Here is a 20,000-nt window from a genome sequence, read left to right on the forward strand (position 1 = left end):
GGTGATATCACTGGACATATCATGATGATATCCCCAATCAGAGGAAGGACCATCATTGACATCAACGCCAGTGTCGACAATAATCTTGCTATCATGGGACATCTTCTGGCAGCTCATGGTCTTACAGGATGACACTGTCGCAATTTATCATGGTATCGGGAAAGGGAAGGCTCTGAAGGTTCTGAGGTCGAACACTCACTCCCTCTCAAAGGTTGGTGACATAACCACCTCTCTTCCCGATGTACTCTGACAGACAACACCATTCATGTTATCATGCTATGGCCACCCTGAGTGTGATTCAATGACTGCAGCCTGACAGAAGATGTCCACAAAAGTATCACGCAATATTGGTGCTGCCCCAAAGCTTCAAAGCCTTCCACCAACAAATGAGGCATTCAGAGAAAATGTAGCCAGGGCACATCTACAGCTAGCCATATGGAGACAGTCATTGCAGCTGAACCCGCCTGACATGGATCCCCTCGCACACGGATCGACAAGACGAAATGGTTCCACATCTCTGATACCAGCTGCTGTTGCTGATAACGTGACTCTTGTGCCTGATGAGATATTGAAGATGATCATGTGCTCTTGTGACAAACATGCCATGTAAACCTAAGAGATGTTGATGTCACAATGCCAACGTGGCTTGTACTGCGTTTTGCGCATGCCAAGGAGGAGATGGTTGTTTCAGTCAGAACACCAGGGAGCACATTGAGGCAGAAGATGCTGATGAAGATGATCGAAATGATGACGGGAACGATGAGATCGAGACAGATAATGATTAATTTGATCATACCAATATGACTATGACTAGGTTTCTTACTTCTACATAAAGTAAACTTGGAGAGTTATTCGTGCTATTAGGTTCTCGGTGAATATGCACGTCCAAATTTATGTAAAACGTTATCTTCATGATTCCGCTGGACTTTAGGGTCCATTAGGATATATATATATATATATATATATATATATATATATATATATATATATATATATATATATATTCTGATTATATATATATATATATATATATATATATATATATATATATATATATATATATATATATATATATATATTCTGATTATATATATATATATATATATATATATATATATATATATATTCTGATTATATATATATATATATATATATATATATATATATTCTGATTATATATATATATATATATATATATATATATATATATATATATATATTCTGATTATATAGATATAAAATATATTAATGATGATTGTTGTAATAAAGTGGGGCATTTATTTCAATAACTGAATTGTTTTACACAAAAATAATCATGCATTCTGATAAATTAAAACTGTACATTCCGTATTGACCAAAATATCGTCAAAAATGAGTTATTATGGCAGCCATTTGAAAATTAAAGATGGTTGCCATGACAAAAAGTAAGTGAATGATATATATATATATATAAGTAGGGCAAGAATACTGGTTCTGGCTCACTTTTCCCCATGTAAATGAATGGGGGATTTTCAGCCATGAAATTTTTCTTTTTTCTCCCCTAAAAAAATAAATCCCCTTTTTAGCCCAAGGTATATTTATTTGTCTCCCCTTTTAACCTGGAGCCTGGTGTTGGCTTAGTGGTTAGGGTGGCGGCTTGGGATCCCAGGGTCCTGAGTTCAAATCCCGTTGGCTGCTGAATTAACACCAGGGGGTTGACTCAGCCTGCCATCCTTCCGAGGTCGGCGAAATGAGTGCCAGTGTACTGGTCCCGGTGTATGCCCCGGTTAGAATAGGTGTACCATATCCCTGTGTGTCGTAAGAGGCGACCAGGGTTGGTGTCAGGAAGGGCATCCGGCCATAAAACATTGCCTCAAGAAAAAGCCAAACCCCTGCACAGCAGGGAAAAATGGCTGTAAAAACGGTCATTTTTTTATTTCCCCTTTTAACCTAGGGGCTCTCTATTCAAATAGCCCATACAACAAGATAAAGATTTGTTAAAGGTGATTCGAAAGAAATATCTGAAACGTCTAAGCCTCGGGGCACTCTTTATCAAATAACCAATGCATATTGTTTAGCTCACTCATTGAACCTATAAACATTTGTTCATTCTCAAATTCCTTCAATAGTTTAATTTTCTTTGCACAATAATCCCCATCTAAAATATTGAAAAACAAAACATTTGAATCTTTATATTTTTTAAGATACCCCTTTTGTGCCATTACGAAATGATAAACTTCTCTTAATGATCTCATCTGACCACCTCCTGAGTTGCATATCATTTTGATATTGTGGTAAATTATTTTTCCATTGTTCAATTGATAACCATCAAATTTTTCAGTCCATTCAAACATATTTATTATTTTCTTTACATCCTCTAACTTATTGGTTTTTAAATTGATTCGCATATTTGTTTTATTTACCTTTGTTTTAGATATTTTTTCAATAAGACTTATTTGATATTTTTCACATTCATTATGTTTTCCATTTATATACCAAGACTGAGATTTTCTCCACTCTTTAGTTTGACTAATACTTGGTTCGACCATTTATATATTGTGAAAAACGCGGCGGAAGCCCTTAAAAACCCTAACCCATCTTCCCATCGTTAAAACTTGTGTCCATATGGAACACAATCTATTCTATTCACTCTATCATACAATACCCATATGGAACACAATCTATTTTATACACTCTATCATACAATATCCATATGGAACACAATCTATTCCATTATCTAAAATAAATCTCTTATCAAAGGCTCCTAATGCCTTTTTATTTACTTCTTCACTATATATCTTATGTTTATAACTTCTTATTGTATTCATTTTCCTATATTCTTCTTTCTTATTCATCAAACAATTATAATAATTTCTAAAAGTTATTGATTTCTTTATTACATATTTCTTTATTCCCTTTAACCTTTTATCAATCTGATCACCATACTTATAAGCATATGCCTTTGCTCTCAATCCAATAAACTCACTCATTACTTTTCCACCCAACTCATCCTTAAACTTGCCAATAACCTTTTCATTCTTTTTTGAAAATAACTCACTCTTCTTACTAAAATTACTTGTATCATATACTCCAATGTTTTTCTTCATATCCTTATAAACATCATCAGTTTTTATATCTAGAATAAAACTATCGGTGTCCATATACAACAATGAAGCATTTTCACCATACTCTTTCTTTAAATCATTATACAAATAATCATACATCAATATCTTTGATAAATCAAGAACTGCTGTTCCAATATAAATTGGTTTATCCATGACAATACTTTCCTTTTTCATATGAATAGCAGAAAAGTTCTCTGAAAAAACCTCTTCTCTCTCAAAACTTGGTTTATTTATCAATCTAGAAGCTTCTTTCCAAGATGTTGCAAATCTAATGTTTTGCCTGTTTCTAACATTCTCCATTGTCTTTCCAAAGACAGCATTATTCATCAATTTATAGAATTCCCTTCAAATTTTACTTTTGTATTTGTTCTCATATCTGTATTGAATTTAATATACTTTTTCATCCAAGGACTTTGTTTAAATTTTAAAACTCTATGAATTTTAGCTACTCTCAACCCAGCAGATAAATATTGTCTCAAGTTCCTTTGATGCAAAACATATCCCTCTTTATCATAGAATGTTGTTAATAACTTTTCTGTTGATTTGCCTTTAATATTAAAACTTTTATGATAATCACTGAACCATTCTTTCTTTGGGGTTTCTTTCTCACATGCAAAAGGAAGGTCTTTATGCTTATTATGAAGATCACTCGGGTACTTCAAATCAACTTCAAAATAATAACCTTCTTCTTTATCATTCAATTTCTCTTGAGAAGAAATAACAACATTCATCAAAGCCTTTTCATAATCCTTTTCTTCCACCCACTCTAATTTACCATAAGGCAGAGATTGAGACATTGCCCATCCATACAAATTATTAGCATCAAAGTACATCAAATAATTACTATCTTTTTCACTCTCATAATTTGGAAGATATTTATTATTTGCTTTAGCATATCTTTTTGAACATACTTGTGATATTCCACCTCTCTTAGACTTCTCAATCATCAAAAGCATATCTACATCACTGACTAAATCTATATCTTGTTTTGTCATTTTCAACATTGCACTCCAAGCTAAACCAGGAGCTGTGAAATAGTGGGCAGGATCTAATCCATAACAATTTTTATTATGGCAGAGTGATCTAAAAGCTTCAAACACATCAGCTAACAATAAAACATCTGTTTTTAGATACAAATCATGATATTCTCCAAGGTTCTTTATCTTAAATATTTTCCAAATTTCTTGTGCGTGTTTATATTCCTTATCACTTATCTCTTCTTCATAAAGGTTATTATAGAAACTTTCTTTTGAAGGAAGTTGTGTTTCTTTAAATCTCATAAATGAATCCATATAACCATAAGGATAAATTCCCTTACTTGTAAGAATTTTCTCTTTACTTTGAATTTCATTCCTTGTTTCAATTTCCTCTCTAGTTAGAATTCCCTCTTTAATCAGAATTTCATCTATAATCAGAATTTCCTCTTTAGTTAGAATTTCATTCTTTGTTCGAATTTTCTGTATAATTAGAATTTCATCTTCAGTAAGAATTTCTTCATTCATTTCCTCATTAATTAGAATTTCCTCTTTACTTTGAATTCTCTCTTTAATCTGAATTTCCTCTTTAGTTAGAATTTCCTCTTTTGGAAAGAATGAATTAAGATTTGGAAAAGAGCCCGTGGAGCTTAGATTTGATGCGAGGTTGGCTAGTGGTGTTCCCATAAACTTGTAAGAATCAAGAAACCGAATACGAGTTATAGGTTTTGTGAATATCATTTTTGTAAATGAAATATACTTTTGACTTGTGTTTGTTATGGCAGAAACATTCCCTGGTGTTTTCGAAAGTTCATTTATAAATAGATGTGTATCATAGTTGGCGCTGTTGTGAAGAAAGACTGGAATAAAAGAAGGTAATTTATAATTAAGATTACAACAGGAATGAGCGGGGCCTCTATATTTACCAGTAAGATGGCAATGATCCCTAACTTTAGACTCCTCAATTTCCTCCTCACAAATATGACAGATATTGTTCTTTCTAAATTCTAATTTTTCTTCTATGGTTAATTTCATCGGTTCATTTGTTTCTTTCATTAATTTACTTAGTCTTATACAATCCTTTTCTAATCGTTTTACAAACTCTTGTGAAGCATTTTTTCCACTATACTGTTCAAGTTTATTATACTTTTCTCCAACAGATGATTTGATATAATAACAGAAACCACAAGGAATATGTTTTTGATATTTATTTGTATATGGTTCTTTTGGATTAGGAGAAGCAGTATTTATCTTTTTAAGGATACATTCAAAATCAGCGTATATCACAAATGGGTGCATGATAGATTTATTATAATCTTCAAAAGAAATCTTTTCACCAGGTTTAGGCATTGTAATTACAGCTGATTTATGATTACTACAATATTTTGAATGTTGTTCTAATCGTTCTTTTGTATGAAATGAATTAAGACATCGCTTACAAGGATATATTTTGTTTGCTGTTCTGAATACCTGAGAAGAGATTAATCTTGATAAATTATTGATGTATGTGTAATGTGAATTATTTCCAACACTAAAATATAAAAGATCAATGTGTGTTTCTTCATTTTTAAAGTTGTTTGAAATTTTTAATATTTGAACTTTGTTTGTATCCGTTAATCCATATACATTAATAGAAAGATTATTCTTTTTCTCAAATTTAGGAATATCTGTTAGTGGCATTGGGAAATTAAAATCTTTAATGTCCAAGGTATTCTCATATTTCATATATTGTTTTACTCTTTCTGAATTACATTTTGGTGGATGTAAGTGAGCAAGAACAGACCAGAGAAAACATTTATTATCATTATTCTTAATATTAACAACTGCCTTCTTTCGTTTTATTTCTTTTGGTAATTCAATATAAGAAGAAGCTTTAAGAGGGTTTGATTTTAGAATGTGTACATCTAAAAAGATGATTTTTTTTAATATTGAATCCACTTCCAACCACTGTATTATCAACATCCTCCTCTTGTCTTAGTTCTTCATAAACCCCACTATTCAAAAAATCTTGAAATGATGTTATAAAATGAAGATCTGTCCTCATATAAGGAGTTTGTTCTTCATCTTGTCTTTTCATATTCATTTTCACTCCCATATAAAACTTTAAAGTTTTCATTTCTTTTAATGTTTTTTTAATAAATTTTTCAACATCAGGTTTCACTATTTCAATTGATTCAACTATTGATGATGGACCGGGTTCTCCAAATTGAAAAATCCTTATTTTTATATGCCCTTTAAATGCCCCATCAGTGTTTTCAATATAATAGTCTCCCTTTACTTTAAACTCATTTTTCTTGTGTTTTTGTGATTGAAGATGCCTATTATAACTACTCTTCAAAACATCCTTTGAGCAGGTATCACAATGTTTTCTTTCCAACTCAAGAGGGGATATTTTGTGAAATAGATTAAATGTGTGTTTGTTGGTTCGGAGGTGTTTTCTATAATGTTTATATTCGTGATTACAAACATCGCAGTATGTTGTATTCACCATATTTATATAATAAAACTTTGCTTAAACTAAAAATTTCTTGATGAAAATTTCGTTTATTTTACAGGTGAATCTGTGCTTAAACTAAAATTTTCTTGATGAAAATTTCGTTTATTTTACAGGTGAATCTGTGCTTAAACTAAAATTTTCTTGGTGAAAATTTCGTTTATTTTACAGGTGAATCTGTGCTTAAACTAAAATTTTCTTGATGAAAATTTCGTTTATTTTACAGGTGAATCTGTGCTTAAACTAAAATTTTCTTGATGAAAATTTCGTTTATTTTACAGGTGAATCTGTGCTTAAAACCATTTTATCCTCCAACTTTTTCACTTAATAAATACAATGTTTCAAGACACAAAAGACAAGTTTCAATCAATCTCTTCATTTGTTAAAGATACTGAGAAATATGTCAAGGATGTAAAATTGAACAAAGATAAATATAACAACTATTGGACAAAAACAATTATGGTGGATATGATGAGTTCTTCAATTTACTTCAGTGGAAGGGCTTTTAGTATACCTGGAAGAACATCAATTAAGGTATCTCTAACAAAAGTTTCTCCTCTCCTTCTGGCAATATATTCAAAACTAGAAAAAGCAATGAAACAAGAAAAGGTATCAAAAAATAAAAACCTTATGGATGAAGCTTTAGAAAGAAAAGATAAGACCATCTGTAATATGCAAGGAGAAATTTGTATTTTTTTCAACAACCCTAAAGATATAAATCCTGATGAAATAAAGGATGTTAATATATCAGGTGAAATGACATTTCGTTCAATTGTAGTTAAGGATCATTTTAAAATTACCTTTAATATAAAAAATGTAGCAGTTGAATCTGTTAATGAAAAAATGTATATCGATATCGATGGTAATGTTTTTTCTACTAATTAAATGAGCCAATATTCAACTGAAGATTTTGAAGATTATGAGAGTGATTATGATACCGAGAGTTTGCATTCAAACGATAGTTATGGCACCGAGAGTTTGTGTTCAAATGATAGTTATGAAAGTATAGATGATTCTGAAAGTATCGAAGATGATATCGAAGATGAATTTCAGTTTAAGTAAAGTTTTACTTTATAAATATGAATAGTTTACTCGATTTTGAGCCTCTTGAATTCCATGATTCTCCATATGACAAATTTGAGAATTGTCCTGCGTGTGAAAGACGGGATTAAACACAGAGTCAAAAGCCTATAAACAATGTATATTCTGTGATTATCTTCTAATTAATGATAATCAAAAATATAAAAAGGAAAATAATTCTTTTAGATTTACACCAAAAATGAATTACTTTACAAGATTGATTCGAGAAATGAATGTAAAGAACGAGGGTGAGAACACACCTTTCCTTACAAGGGAAGAAACTGAACGTATTAGAGAAATGTTCAAAGGATTGTTGTTATATCTTATTCATGGATGTGATTTTCAGGGAAATATCAACACAAGATATTGCATAAATAAAATAATGGATTATCTTGAAATTAAACCTGAACTTAGGATAAAATATAGAATTTCGAAAAAAGCCAAGAATAAATTAAATAACCTGTTTTCCAAATATATAAATGAATGATTTTTTACCTATTTGGGAAAATAAGATAAAATTTGACAACCATAAAAATCTCCCAAATTCATTAAGATGCCTCATAGTTGGTTCAAGTGGATGTGGAAAAACCTGCTTACTTTTAAAGATGCTCCTCACTCCCAACTTTTTAGATTATGATAATTTAATAATTTTCACAAAGTCGAGTTTTCAACCAGAGTATCAACTACTCTCACAAGGTTTTAATGCTGGTCTTCAAAAAGAAGATATAATCGGTTTATTTAAACTTCAAAAAAACCTAAATGATTTTAACATTGAAGATATAATACAACTATTTTGTGATACACAGAGATGTAAAAAGAAATCAAAACCGATAACTTGTATTCTGAGTGATAATACGGATGATATACCGTCTCCCCAAGATTTGGATAAATCCAAAAAGAACCTCGTTATCTTTGATGATTGTGTTAATGAGAGAAACCAAACGGTAATGGACAGCTACTACACAAGAGGGAGACATTCTTCTTGTAATTGTATTTATCTTAGTCAATCGTACTTTCAGCTTCCTCGTCGTTCCATCAGAAAAATGCTAATACTTTTATTTTATTCAAGTTAAATTCAATAGATATAAACAATTTTTGGAGAGACAATTGTTCTACATTATGTAGTAAAAAGGAATTTGGGGATTACATGAAACACACGACTGAAAAATATAAATATATTGTTGTGAAACAAGATGAGATATTAAATGATATTTTTCAATAAATAAATGGATGCGAAAGAAAGAGCAAGAAGATTTAGGGAACATCAAGAGTTGGTTTCAAAAGTTGTAAAACAGCAGGAAGACATAAAGAAGAAACGCAGACAGAAACTAACGGGCGAAGAAGCATTTGAAAGAAAACAAGAGAAATTTTTTAAACCACTTTTAAAAACTTCCCAAGGAAAAATGAAAGATGTTTCCACAGTTCCCACGGTAGAATATACTCCTAAAAAACTTCAAATGTTAAAAGATTTCAGTCAAATGACGGAGGAAGAATTAGAGCATTTAGGAGAATTAGAATATGATGATGAAGGTTTATTTCAACAACTGGAAGAGATTAATCGACCCCCTGATTATATTGTGAATGCTCTTCAAAACAATGAATATTCAGCGGATTCAAAAACCAAAGCAGGACTCATTCCAACAGAACAATCAGCAATATTTCATCTTGTTCAAGAAAAGGTATTGATATTTAATGATGAATTAAGGTTCTTGGGTTCTGCTCAACCCCTGTTAAACTAACTCCAAGATTAATGTTTCTTCTCACAAAAGATGGAAGACAAGGTTCAACTGTGAGGGATGAATCAAAGTATATTGATAAACCATTGGATATGGAAAATAATGATGATAGAGTATATATTGATCTGCTGAACACTCTAAATTATAAGGTTATTCTTTCTGGTAAAAGTAGGAAGAATGAGAAGGAGAAACACATTATTCAGGCTTTAAGTATCCTTGGTTCAGGTGTTAGTTTTCTTCCAAATGACCCATCGCAATTAGTTAATAGACTGTTATTGTTGTTAGGCAGTAAGAAGGCTGGAAATAACAATTGTTTTAATGAAGCATCAGCCATTTTAGACCAGTTGATGAACATGAAAATAATTAATAAATATCAATATAAAGACATTTTATCTCATATTAAATAAGATGAGAAGCACAATCCTTAGTTTCAATTTCACAACAAGCGACCACACATCTTCATTCCCATACCCACTACAACTTGACACAACAAAAGAATATGAGGCATCTTTATTGTCCATGGAAACTTATAATACCTTATTTAATATAACCGAGAAAAATGACAAGTTTAGTTATAATCCAGGAAGTGGATACAAAACGATAACAGTCTCACCCGGAGCATATGAGATTTCTCAAATATCTTCCGAAATTGCTCGTCTTATGAAAGAACAGGGTGATGAACCAAAAAATATTGTTATAAACATTCAAAAACATACTTCAAAATCAACGATTAAAGTTAAAAATAACTACAAGGTTGATTTCACAATTGATAATTCATTTCGAGAGTTATTGGGTTTCTCCTCAAAAAAGATTGAAACTAATGGGACGTTTTACAGTGATAATGTCATTCAAATATCCTCAGGAATAAATTCAGTGTTAATTCACTGTGATTTGATTGATGGTGCTTATAATGATGGAAAAAAACAAATACAATATTTTCATTCAGCGCATACTCAACCCCAATTGGTTATAAATTCAATATGGAACCTAAAAATTTGGTTTATCTCCCTGTGTCAGGAAAAACCATACACAGAGTAAATTTTAGGATAACCGACCAAGATAATCGTGTGATTTCTTTTAATGGAGAAGTTATATCTATCAGAATTCACCTACGTGAAGTTTTCCAATAAATAAATACGATGGTTATTGTGAGGAAACACGAGTTGGGAAAATATAAAATAATTACAGGGGATGGGATGTTCCTTTCCCCATACTACAAGGGTGAAGGTATGTATCTTGGTAGAGGATACTATAAACCTAAGAGACAAAGGGGTGTTGGGCATCAATTTAGAGGAGATGGGATAATTGATACTCTCATGGGTATTGGTTCAACTATTCTTAAACATAAAGATCTAATTGGTTCAACTGCTTCTGCTGTGGGAAATGTTGCAGGTGCTGTAAAGAGTATAAAAGATGCCCAGAAGGAATCTCATAAATTACAAGCAATAAAAGAAATTAAGAAAGGCAAAACTCAGTTGTCCCCCCAAGAACGACAGAAAATAATTCAAATACTTGGATCAGGGTTTCAAAAGTTTTAACATCTTTTTTTTCCTAAATAAATACAAGTATGGAAGCAATTGATAGTATCTATGATTTGGATGATACGATTATTATCTCAAACTCCACTAAAAAAGAAGATTACTTCAAGGTAAATGCAATAACTGGAACAGACTGGAATACGAATGGTACAAAAAGTTTTGAAATAAATAATCAACAAACCTATTTGAATCTCTCCGAAAGTTTCTTGTTGTGTAAATTTAAATTCACTAAGGCTGGGAATAACACAAACGCTACACTTGTAAATGATTTCTTCTGGAAAATGTTTGATAGTGTGCGTTTGTATATTGGAACACAAGAAGTTGAAGCGGTTGATTATGTCTCTGCTGTATCTGAAATGATAAAATTTACACTCTATACATTCAGTGATAGAATGGGAAAGGGGTCTGTCGAAGGTTTTATTCCTGATATGTCAACGGGAACAAACACAGACCCTGGATATATTCAAAGGAAAGGAATGTATAATGATGATACAAAAGCAGAAAATAGTTTTACTGTGGCAGTTCCTCTTAAAGGTATATTTGGATTTTGTGATTATGATAAAGTTCTGTATGGTCTTAAAATTAGATTTCAACTACAAAGGAATGATAATGAAAATAGATTGCTTTTTGGTGTTGGTAATGCTTTTGGTGATCAGAATAAATTTGTAATTGAGGAGATGAGTTGGTATATCAGTGAATATACTCCTAATCTTAAAACAGAAGAGATGTTGAATCGAAGACTTAACTCAAAGAAACCACTCAGTGTATCATACCTCAAAAGAAGATGTCAACACGTTAAACTCAATCAAACAACTTACACGTGGAATTTGGGTGTTCTGGAAGGAAAGCCACGATATCTGTGGATCATTTTTAAAAAGCCAGATGGTGATACTGCGACTGATAAGAATAATGCATTGAGTGATAATGCTAAGGTGAAACAACTTCGCGTTTCTCTAGATGGAACATTTTACCCACGAGTTAGATTGGAAATTAATTGGGAAAAAAATGATTTTGCTGAAGCATACAAGTCTTACCAAAAGGTGTGTGAAAGTAATGGAAATAAAGAACCTATTTTGGATATGACAGCATTTAAAAGTTTGTATACAATCTATGCGTTTGACCTGAGCGCTCAAAAGGAAACTATAAAGTCTAATCGAGTGGATACTTCCCTATACATTGAAAGAGGAGAGAGTGAAGAAGTTGATACATATTATTTGCTTTTGGAAGAAACAGAATTGCAGATTAATACAGATAATGGTGTGATGATTAGTCTCACATAATTTTTTGTTAAATAAATGAGTGGCAAAGTACCAACTGGGGTATATGTTAATCAAATCAATCTTCATAAACTATCATCTTGTGTTCAAAATCAAAAGCCTTGTACGATTAACGTTAATACAATTCAGAGAAAAGGAGCAGTAAGAATTGATGTTTTTCTCACAAGAGAACAGGTTAAAATCTTGAATGACACTGGCTCACTTAAAATTAAAATGACAAAACCAATGTTGAAAAAATATTCAATAAGAGAGACGAGTGGAGGATTTCTCCCATTTATAATTCCTTTATTTGCTGGTTTAAGTGCGGTTGGAGCATTGACGGGTGGTATTTCAACAGCGGTGAAAACTGCCAACGAAAGGAAGGCTCAACTCCAGGCTCAAAAAGAATTGGAAAGACATAACAAAGAGTTGGAGAAACAAATTAGTGGAAGTGGTGTAATTGTAGATTTTGCTGAAAAACTTGAAGGTCTGCCTGATAAAGCGAGATTGCTAGTTGGAGATATGCTTTCTTCTATAGCACAAGCAGGTGTAAAATTAACGAAAAGAGGTAATGGATTATATCTTTCTAATAAATAAATGAGCATTGATGAGTGGTTGAAAGAATTTGGAAAGAATACAACATCAAATTTACAACTTGTCAAATATTGTAAGAAATTAAAAATTCATAATGTGGTTATTTGTATGAGAGATGAATTAACAAATGTGCCAAAACATACAAAGAATATTATTATGAACTTAGAAGATAATAATGGGAACGGTTCTCATTGGGTTTGTATTTTTAATAGTCAAGACAAATATTATTTTGATAGTTTTGGTCTTCCGCCACCTGTTGAAGTCATAAAATTCTTACAGAATGGTGTTTATCAAACATTTCAAGTCCAAGAATTAAATTCCAAGTGTTGTGGTCAATTATGCCTATATGTGTTATTTCAACTCAACAAAAATAAAAAAATTTATGATATTATTTTTAATCTAATATAAATGACTTATGTTGGTAAAGATGGTTCTATCTTTGGTGTATCTCAAGAACTGGATATTGATTTATCAAATTATTACACAAAGGCACAGGCTGAATGACATAAATATAATATAACCAAAAATATTAACATGAAAAATGCTTATAAATTAAAAAATTATCCAACCCCAACTGAAGCGAATGACTTGGTGAGATTAAGTGATTTATCACAATATATATACTTAAATAAAACGGCTGTGTATTCCAAAGATACAGAAGTGTTGATATTATCTCCAGGTCATACAGAATTCACAGTTCGAATTAAAATAAATTTTTATAAAGAAGGGCGTATCGTTTGTATGAGAATAGAACAATGGGGGTATGATATGAATGATTTAGGGTATAATTGGTCATTTAAAATTAACCTCGAAGACCTGGAACAATTAAATCAGTCTCGTAAGGAAGAATATTATCCACTTGGTATCAAGAATGAGTTTTGTGGGGCTACGATTAGTAAACAACAAATAAAAGAATTTAATAAGGGTAAATATAATAATGGTTTTGCCCTTGTTTATCTCATGAAAACAGAAAAAACAGGATTATATATAATAAGTAAGGAAATACAAAATGATTTAACTATGGGAAGATGGGGAGGTGTTTCGTGCCATAATATTATTCTAACATATATTTCTAATACATAAATGACAGCAAGAAGGCTTCAAGAAAATTATCATTTCTGTGTTCAAGCATACCTTCAAGAAAAGGGTATTCGGTATTTTAATAAATATGTTCTACAACATAAGAATGAGGTATTTTCAATAAAAGATTGGCATTATGCTGATGTTGATAAACCGACAACTTTAGATTTAATTAGAATGTTAAATAATGAAAAAATTATAAAGTTAAGAAAAGGTAAGGCTCTTTTAGAAATTCAAAAGAAATTTTATTGGTTTCCTGTTGTAAAAAAATTATTTTGGATACAGGAATAACAAGAAATCCTGATGAATATATGTATAATATTCTATGGGGTGTAAGCGATTCAAGGATAGTAAGGGATGAGGAAGGAGTTGAAGAAGAGAGGGAAGAGGAGGAAAAGGAGAAGAGAGAGAAGGAGGAGAGGGAGAAGAAAGAGAAGGAGGAAAGAGAGAAGAGAGAGGGATGAAAGGGAGAAGAGAGAGAGGGAGGAAAGAGAGAAGAGAGAGAGGGAGGAGAGGGAGGAAAGAGAGTGGATGAATAAATATCAAAATATGAAAACCAGTGAGATTCAAAAAAGAATAGGGGTATTACAGAAAATAACTCAACCCACCGAGGAGGAAAACAAAGAATTGATAAGTCTATTTACAATACTTTCGACAAGACTATTGACATCGAGAAGACATGTATTTTAATTCAAGTTTTTCATTTTTTTTTTCTTAAATAAATGGGGGAGAGAGTGAAGGCATTTCTAAGGATTCTTTATGTTTTAAAAATTAAGATTCAAATGTGCATGTTGGAAACTAAAAAGGTTTTTGCACTCTGCAGGAATTTTTCTCATAAATAAATGAGTTATTGTCTCAAATGTAAAAGAAAACTAATACTAAAAATATTTCATGTATTAAAAGTAAAAATAACAGGGTTATACAAAAAGGTATATGATCGGTGCGTGGTTCAAAAAGCAATCAATTTATCTCCCAACACAAACTAGGAGGAGATATACAAAAGTTTTTATCAGGAAGTAAATTTACAACTACTGGAATACCAGGGGAATTACATCTTCCAGGGTATTCTTTCTGTGGTCCAGGCACAAACTTGGATAAAAGATTAGATGAGGCAGACAATCCTAAATCCTGGAGTAAGCCTATCAATAGAGTTGATGAAGTGTGCATGAGACACGATATTGATTATGGGAATACCACAACGTTGGAAGAAAAGCATGAAGCCGATAGAGAAATGTTGTATAATTTGTCTCTGATACAAAATCCAACCTTGAGAGAAAAAGTTGATCGGTTCATTGTGAAGAAGATGATCAGTGCTAAATTGAAACTTGGACTTGGAAATTCAAAAAACTTGTAAGCTCTAATGATGTCATTAAGATTGAAGAGCAATTAGCTGATGAATTACATAAACCAATATTCACAAAGTTTCAGAGAAGGAAAGTTTATTCCAAGGAAGTAGATTATATCTGGTCTGCTGATTTGATTGAACTCAATAATGATAAGGGGTACAAGTATGCTTTAACCGTTATTGATTTGAGGAGTAGATATGTGTGGGTTGTCCCTTTAAAAAAACAAAACAGGTAATACTCTTGTGTTAGCTTTTCAACAGATATTTAATAAAAGTAAGAGAAAACCTAAAAAATTGTGGACTGATGAGGGTAGAGAGTTTTATAACAAGACATTTATGAATTTTCTAAAAAATAACAGTATTACATTATACAGTACCTTTAATGAAGGGAAGGCAGTTGTTGTTGAACGTTTTAATCGTACCTTAAAAGAGAGACTATATAAAAAATTCACACAACTCGGTTCACAACAATGGTCATCTTTTATTCGGGATATTGTGGATAAGTATAATGACACGATTCACACGGCAACAAATATGAAACCATCAGAAACATTTACAAAATTAAAATATGAAAAAGAGATTAATGTCAGAAAACCTAAGTTCAAAGTTGGTGATATCGTAAGAATATATAGGTGGAAATCTCATTTTGAAAAAGGTTATACGAAAAGATGGACCAACGAGCTTTTTAAAATTGTTGATGTAATAGATACGGTTCCTTGGACTTATAAGATATATGATTTGGAAGGGGAAGAGATTTTAGGTTCATTTTATTCACAGGAATTACAAAAGACAAAGATAAATTGAAATTTTTTGACTCCGCCCCTTTTTGGCTCCACCCACACAAGCCCCCGCCCACACAAGCCCCGCCCACACAAACCCCACACAAACCCCACCACACACCCCCCACAAGCTCCAATAAATTGAAATTTTTGACTCCGCCCCTTTTTGACTCCACCCACACACGCCCCCCACCGAAGCCCCGCCCACACAAACCCCACACAAACCCCACACAAGCTCCACACAACCTCCACACAAAAACTCCACACAAGCTCCACACACACAAACCCCACACAAGCTCCACCCATATTCATCATATTCACATAATTGGTGATTAGTTAATTAGTTCCCCACACACACAACATGTTTATTTAATTAAAAAATTATCCACCCATCCACACAAGCTCCACTCATCCACCCATCCCCCCATCTCTCCACCCATCCATTTATCCACACAAACCTCATCCACATAAGCCCCATCCACATTCACCCCTCCCACACAAGCTCCACCCACATAAACCCCTGCCCATATAAACCATGCCCACATAAACCCCTCCCACATAAGCCCTGCCTACACAAGCGCCACACAAAAACTCCACACACATAAACCCCTCCCACACAAGCTCCACCCACATAAACCCCCGCCCACACAAGCCCCACCCACACAAGCCCCACCCACACACACACCCCGCCCACACAAGCCCCTCCCACACACACCCCACCCACACAAGCCCCCACCGAAGCCCCGCCCACACAAGCCCCGCCCACACAAGCCCCACCCCCTCATCCCCCTGTGCGCCCCCACCTTTGACCCACCACCTCCCTCATCCCACCCCCACCCTTCCCCACACACACACATGGGGAGGGGAGGGATGGGATGAGGGGGTGATGGGTCATTGGGGGAGCGCACCTACCCCCCCCCTCCCCCCCCACCCACCCTCCCTTTACATCTCTTTTATTCTTTTCTTGTAATTCAGAATCAAGTAATTGTAAACAAAACAAATATAATTTATTAATATTGAAAATATTAAATATTCATTTGCGAGAATGTACAATCTTTCCCAGCAATCTTCTTCAGATGTCTTGTGATTTCGAAACTCAGACACCATATTCTGTTTTGAAACAAAAAGTGGATAATAATTAGGTTCTATAAAGATAATTACATGGTAATATGAATAAGCCTCGTTGACCACTGAATTAACACACCAGGAGCCTGTCATCCTTTCAAGGTCAATAAAATGAATTCCAGTGTACTGACAAAACCACGTCCAAACTAATGATGCAACCAACATAAGGCGACATTCTAAAGAGAGAGTGATATTAATAATAATTCAGAAATATTTACCTCCAGAAAATCATGTGTTGTACGAGTGATATTAATAATAATTCAGAAATATTTACCTCCAGAAAATCATGTGTTGTACAAGATTGCTTCAACAGCTGATGTTGTGCGATAGTGCTGAAAAAAAAAAAATAATAAGTCAAGGGTATAGATGAAGAGACAGACAGGGAAAGCAACACACACACACACACGCACACACACACACATACACACACACATAGACACACACACACACGTGCCTCACCATTGGTTTAATTCATTCGAGATCAGAGACCAGTCATTATAAATCATTGGCCTCTTCAATAAGAGCAGAGAGAGGTAGGTAGAAAGACAGACAGAGAGAGAGAGAGGCACACACACGTGTCTCACCATTGGTTTAATTCCTTCGAGATGAGAGGACGTGATAAGACTTCATGCCACTCATTGTAAATGTCTTTCAATTCTCTTCTAAATTCATTGATCTCTTCAATAAGAGTATTAATTTCATGAACCACGTCGTGATATGTAAACTCAATTTCTTCCAATGCCCTGTCAGGGAAAAAATATATATATATATATATCAGAATTATCATGATTTAATTAATAATCATTTGCTTCATCGTTCAAAGAGAAAAGCATACACAAACTTACCAACTCTGTAGTGGGCTGTTGGCTTCATCGGAAGAAATATCGTCCATGCCTCAGTTGTAAAAATGAAAATCCCGTCTGGCAGAAACTTTGTCTGGCGAACCGCTTATAAAGCAACGATGAGGAGATTGCTTAATCATTGGGTGTGGGCACAGGAAATGACGAGCTTCTCTTAATGATCTCATCTGGCCACCGCCCGAGTTGCAAATCGTTTTTGGACAAAAACCACGCCATAAAAGTTTTGATTCAAATGTTTTCAGTTCGTGTTCTGAGATAAAATATAAACACGAGACCTTGTCTCACAGAATAGTTCCTATTTTTTCACAGCATGACAGTCCAAAACCACTTCCTCATTCACACAGCACGGCCGTGTCAAAAAAACACTTCCTCATTTTCACGGCATGAACTGAAAACATTTGAAACAAAACTTTTTTTCTGGCATGGTTTATGTACAAAAATGATTTGCAACTCGGGCGGTGGTCAGATGAGATCATTAAGAGAAGTTTATCATTTCGTAATGGCACAAAAGGGGTATCTTAAAAAATATAAAGATTCAAATGTTTTGTTTTTCAATATTTTAGATGGGGATTATTGTGCAAAGAAAATTAAACTATTGAAGGAATTTGAGAATGAACAAATGTTTATAGGTTCAATGAGTGAGCTAAACAATATGCATTGGTTATTTGATAAAGAGTGCCCCGAGGCTTAGACGTTTCAGATATTTCTTTCGAATCACCTTTAACAAATCTTTATCTTGTTGTATGGGTTATTTGATAAAGAGTGTCCCGGGGCTTAGGCGTTTCAGATATTTCTTTAGAATCACCTTTGACAAATCTTTATCTTGTTGTATGGGCTATTTGAATAGAGAGCCCCTAGGTTAAAAGGGGAAATAAAAAAATGACCGTTTTTACAGCCATTTTTCCCTGCTGTGCAGGGGTTTGGCTTTTTCTTGAGGCAATGTTTTATGGCCGGATGCCCTTCCTGACACCAACCCTGGTCGCCTCTTACGACACACAGGGATATGGTACACATATTCTAACCGGGGCATACACCGGGACCAGTACACTGGCACTCATTTCGCCGACCTCGGAAGGATGGCAGGCTGAGTCAACCCCCTGGTGTTAATTCAGCAGCCAACGGGATTTGAACTCAGGACCCTGGGATCCCAAGCCGCCACCCTAACCACTAAGCCAACACCAGGCTCCAGGTTAAAAGGGGAGACAAATAAATATACCTTGGGCTAAAAAGGGGATTTATTTTTTTAGGGGAAAAAAAAGAAAAATTTCATGGCTGAAAATCCCCCATTCATTTACATGGGGAAAAGTGAGCCAGAACCAGTATTCTTACCCTACATATATATATATATATATATATATATATATATATATATATATATATATATATATATATTATATACATAACTTTTATTTCATAATTTAAGTTATAAAATATGGGTTTATATAGCAAAATGTCGGCCTTATATGTCTTAATAGTCAATATATCTGTAAAACGAATGGTGGACAATTATCCGAATGATGACCATTTTGAAAATGTTGAATATATAAAATTGCCCAAGGGTGAGAACTTCACACCCACCTCAATATCATTACATAGGTCCTATACTATGATAATCAACAAACAAAAAAACTATATCCGGGAATTTTGAGTCAAGCTCCCTCCTGCTGGACTAATATATATGTTACCACCTGGATGGAAATTTTTTAAGAAAGGCTCCATGGAAGTGTAAATAATTATGTTATTCTTTATTTGCTTTTGTCACTTAATTATAAGCATCTATGCTCTTTTAAATTCAGCAAGTAGTTATTTAGTTTCTCCTCATTGTGCTGGAGTCAAAAGGGATGTTCAAATAAAAGCCAGTCCCCGCCCATGACAGCCTTTTGATTTCCATGTTGATATAGATGAATATGCAAGTAGAGTTGAATTTATTAAATGCTCTTAAACTTACTGAAATAAATATCATGAAAATAAAGACCAATTACTCTGCCGTAGTCCCAACAAGAAAGCCAGACATCATACACGCGCGTGCACACGT

General features: G+C 33.3%; 2 long non-coding RNA genes across 3 annotated transcripts in view; both read right to left on the reverse strand.

Annotated features, from left to right (window-relative positions):
* LOC147030312 (uncharacterized) overlaps positions 1-20,000 on the reverse strand; it is a 421,339-nt gene that overhangs the window by 133,588 nt on the left and 267,751 nt on the right. The gene's annotated exons all lie outside the window — the stretch shown is intronic.
* On the reverse strand, positions 16,966-18,780 carry LOC147030314 (uncharacterized). 2 transcript variants are annotated; one of them, XR_015056306.1, is made up of 4 exons: positions 17,951-18,780; positions 17,690-17,848; positions 17,380-17,437; positions 16,966-17,090 (listed from the first exon to the last, which is right to left on the reverse strand). It is a non-coding gene; the product is annotated as an uncharacterized LOC147030314 (long non-coding RNA). The 2 variants fall into 2 exon arrangements; XR_015056305.1 differs by having other exon boundaries at positions 17,690-18,780.

The sequence above is a fragment of the Eptatretus burgeri genome, chromosome 3, assembly GCF_056783735.1.
Source record: "Eptatretus burgeri isolate ZD-2024b chromosome 3, Ebu_testis_v1, whole genome shotgun sequence".
Classification (NCBI taxonomy): Eukaryota; Metazoa; Chordata; class Myxini; order Myxiniformes; family Myxinidae; genus Eptatretus; species Eptatretus burgeri.